General features: G+C 51.4%; 2 non-coding genes across 2 annotated transcripts; both read right to left on the bottom strand.

The window, feature by feature from the left end:
• Positions 1–163, bottom strand: LOC126458695 (U1 spliceosomal RNA). Its single transcript, XR_007585689.1, has one exon. It is a non-coding gene; the product is annotated as a U1 spliceosomal RNA (small nuclear RNA).
• A 2,157-nt stretch (positions 164–2,320) lies between these two features.
• Positions 2,321–2,483, bottom strand: LOC126458696 (U1 spliceosomal RNA). The gene has a single exon (XR_007585690.1). It is a non-coding gene; the product is annotated as a U1 spliceosomal RNA (small nuclear RNA).
• Positions 2,484–4,437: the final 1,954 nt, after the last annotated feature.

The following is a 4,437-nucleotide window of genomic DNA, read 5'->3' on the forward strand; positions in this document are numbered from 1 at the left end:
CCGGGACAGCGCGAACGCAAGTCCCGACTACCAAAAATTATGCGCCCGAGTTACTCACATTTGGAGTAATCGCGGGGGTCAGCTCGACCGAAGTGCAATGGAAGGGCCTCACCCCGGAGGAACCGCCTTCATGATCACGGTATCCCCTACGCCAGGTAAGTATGCATTCGTCGCGCCACAGGCGAGAATTTGTAGTGCCTCGCGCTATCGAGATGTAACGAGAGCTCCTGACGTTTCCGCAATCGGCGAACAGAATGGTGGCCGTCCATGTACCTGTCTCCTTACAAGAGAGCTATTGGCTGTCGAGTTAGATGGCAGACAGTCGCAACAACGCTCCTCTGCCGAGAAAAACGATGCATTTTGTGCGAGCAGCACCATACGGCTCGCGGCGCCGGCCGCTGCTGGGGTTAATTTACCGTTCCCTCCGGAAGATGGCGGGCCAAGTCCGGGTTGCCGCCTCCGGGCCCTCCTCTCCGTCTCCAACGAGCCCTCTTCCTCGGCTGTTGAAACCGCGAATGCGATCTGCGGAATGAGTGCTTTTTGCAGCCACAATGCAAGCCACACTTTACTTTCGCTCCTTCCAGGAGAGCCCTTAGTGCTAGCAAATACGGCAGCATTGTCACGCGCGGTCGACTGTCGCCGAGCAACTGAAGGACCACAGCTCAGACTGTCAGATGTTCTAAGAGAGCTGGATGCACTCGTGAGTGTTGTGCGCGACGAACAAACAGGACGTCAGTGAACTCCAAGAACGAACATCAGCCAGCACGTTCGACATTCGACGCCGAGTAACAGAAGACACTTAAAAGGTAACACTTCTTTTTGCTTCTCCTTCCGAGTAGGACGTGGAAAGCTCGATCGAATATTTGTGCAAATTTTCATTCGGAATATGGACATATTTTCTTCGCGCATAAGAGAGAAAAATAAAGTCTCATCCATGACAACATTTCAGCTGTGTCGGGTTGATTTCGAAGATGCAGATTAATTGTGCGGTATTTGGTAAACGATTGATACCTTGTAGCAATCTTGGCTTAGACGTGGATTAGGTAAAGATAAAACTAAATTGCTTTTTGTTTGTAAACACAACACGTCAGGTGTGTAACAAAGCGATGGGAAACAAGGAAGTCTCTTTTCTGTGAATGTAGTGATGCAACAACGAATTCACTGAGGGCTACCCGTTTCTGCAATTAGTAATTTATTGAAACTGCCGCTATTACGCGTCTGTCAATGTAGAACTGTGTGTGTTACAGAAGGCACTGTTCGGATATTTTGTCAGTGAGTAGGGAGAAATTGTGTTTTTAATTACACTTGTTACAGATGTTATTTCCATTCCATTCGAAACCTATCTGTTCTCACTCCAAGGGCGCCCATACGACAGACAGTTTGTACAGGGGGTGGGGGACGGCTGAATCTGGAGGTATGGTGTACTTTTAATATTTTGGAAGACGAATAGCGAGCTTGTAAAGAGGCCATAAACAGATTTGAAGTTCCGAACCTGGTAAAGACGTGTGTAATACAGACCTTTTGACTCGATTTCTTGCAAGAAAAACACCTGATAACATTGCGTTTTCTACTTTCCCTGGGAGCCCCGAGTACAGGCGAAACACAACACCTGCGACGACAAGACATTCCTTACAGAAAGTAAACGCTCACTGTCGTGGCCTAATAAACAGCCTACAGCGGTTCTCGTCCCATCACCGAATTTGAGCAACGCTGGCCCTCGTTGTCAGTGTGGCCGCCTGGGAGCACAAGTGGCTGTTGCCTAGAATTTCTCTTCCCCGTTTTCGGTACAGTTGGCCACGTCATTTCACATCCCCGCAAGCTCCTCAAGTGCCGCAAGTCTGCAAGTCTCGGGACGCTACGCTAGACGCTTGCTGCCGGCCCCCTCATGTACCTGGCCACAGACGACAAAGCGTTCGGCTGGGCGACGCCTCGTGTACGCCGGCTCGCGCCACCGCGGTCGCCGCGCGTGCAGGGAATGCCGCGCCGTCCAATTGCGTTTGGCGCGCATTCCCCTGATGGACAGAGAAAGCCAAAAGTCGCCGTTCGGCCATTAATGTGGATGTCGTACCAGAGTTAGACCGCTTGTGCCATCTCGCGGCTGCCGCTGCTACTACTGGTGCGCGTCCCCCGCGCTTATCGAACAGACAGTGTGCTCTGGCTCTGGGTTTGACGCCAGGTCGACGCAGACGTGTGGTACGCGCGTAGCGCGAGTGCTGCTGCGTTTGGCAGTCCCTTGCGGAACACGTTGCTGGCCGAGTGCTCAGACGCACTAGTTACCGACTGCTACCACAGAATACTGCGTTTGCAATTGAAATAGACACCGGGACAGCGCGAACGCAAGTCCCGACTACCAAAAATTATGCGCCCGAGTTACTCACATTTGGAGTAATCGCGGGGGTCAGCTCGACCGAAGTGCAATGGAAGGGCCTCACCCCGGAGGAACCGCCTTCATGATCACGGTATCCCCTACGCCAGGTAAGTATGCATTCGTCGCGCCACAGGCGAGAATTTGTAGTGCCTCGCGCTATCGAGATGTAACGAGAGCTCCTGACGTTTCCGCAATCGGCGAACAGAATGGTGGCCGTCCATGTACCTGTCTCCTTACAAGAGAGCTATTGGCTGTCGAGTTAGATGGCAGACAGTCGCAACAACGCTCCTCTGCCGAGAAAAACGATGCATTTTGTGCGAGCAGCACCATACGGCTCGCGGCGCCGGCCGCTGCTGGGGTTAATTTACCGTTCCCTCCGGAAGATGGCGGGCCAAGTCCGGGTTGCCGCCTCCGGGCCCTCCTCTCCGTCTCCAACGAGCCCTCTTCCTCGGCTGTTGAAACCGCGAATGCGATCTGCGGAATGAGTGCTTTTTGCAGCCACAATGCAAGCCACACTTTACTTTCGCTCCTTCCAGGAGAGCCCTTAGTGCTAGCAAATACGGCAGCATTGTCACGCGCGGTCGACTGTCGCCGAGCAACTGAAGGACCACAGCTCAGACTGTCAGATGTTCTAAGAGAGCTGGATGCACTCGTGAGTGTTGTGCGCGACGAACAAACAGGACGTCAGTGAACTCCAAGAACGAACATCAGCCAGCACGTTCGACATTCGACGCCGAGTAACAGAAGACACTTAAAAGGTAACACTTCTTTTTGCTTCTCCTTCCGAGTAGGACGTGGAAAGCTCGATCGAATATTTGTGCAAATTTTCATTCGGAATATGGACATATTTTCTTCGCGCATAAGAGAGAAAAATAAAGTCTCATCCATGACAACATTTCAGCTGTGTCGGGTTGATTTCGAAGATGCAGATTAATTGTGCGGTATTTGGTAAACGATTGATACCTTGTAGCAATCTTGGCTTAGACGTGGATTAGGTAAAGATAAAACTAAATTGCTTTTTGTTTGTAAACACAACACGTCAGGTGTGTAACAAAGCGATGGGAAACAAGGAAGTCTCTTTTCTGTGAATGTAGTGATGCAACAACGAATTCACTGAGGGCTACCCGTTTCTGCAATTAGTAATTTATTGAAACTGCCGCTATTACGCGTCTGTCAATGTAGAACTGTGTGTGTTACAGAAGGCACTGTTCGGATATTTTGTCAGTGAGTAGGGAGAAATTGTGTTTTTAATTACACTTGTTACAGATGTTATTTCCATTCCATTCGAAACCTATCTGTTCTCACTCCAAGGGCGCCCATACGACAGACAGTTTGTACAGGGGGTGGGGGACGGCTGAATCTGGAGGTATGGTGTACTTTTAATATTTTGGAAGACGAATAGCGAGCTTGTAAAGAGGCCATAAACAGATTTGAAGTTCCGAACCTGGTAAAGACGTGTGTAATACAGACCTTTTGACTCGATTTCTTGCAAGAAAAACACCTGATAACATTGCGTTTTCTACTTTCCCTGGGAGCCCCGAGTACAGGCGAAACACAACACCTGCGACGACAAGACATTCCTTACAGAAAGTAAACGCTCACTGTCGTGGCCTAATAAACAGCCTACAGCGGTTCTCGTCCCATCACCGAATTTGAGCAACGCTGGCCCTCGTTGTCAGTGTGGCCGCCTGGGAGCACAAGTGGCTGTTGCCTAGAATTTCTCTTCCCCGTTTTCGGTACAGTTGGCCACGTCATTTCACATCCCCGCAAGCTCCTCAAGTGCCGCAAGTCTGCAAGTCTCGGGACGCTACGCTAGACGCTTGCTGCCGGCCCCCTCATGTACCTGGCCACAGACGACAAAGCGTTCGGCTGGGCGACGCCTCGTGTACGCCGGCTCGCGCCACCGCGGTCGCCGCGCGTGCAGGGAATGCCGCGCCGTCCAATTGCGTTTGGCGCGCATTCCCCTGATGGACAGAGAAAGCCAAAAGTCGCCGTTCGGCCATTAATGTGGATGTCGTACCAGAGTTAGACCGCTTGTGCCATCTCGCGGCTGCCGCTGCTACTACTGG

The sequence above is a fragment of the Schistocerca serialis genome, chromosome 2, assembly GCF_023864345.2.
Source record: "Schistocerca serialis cubense isolate TAMUIC-IGC-003099 chromosome 2, iqSchSeri2.2, whole genome shotgun sequence".
NCBI lineage: Eukaryota > Metazoa > Arthropoda > Insecta > Orthoptera > Acrididae > Schistocerca > Schistocerca serialis.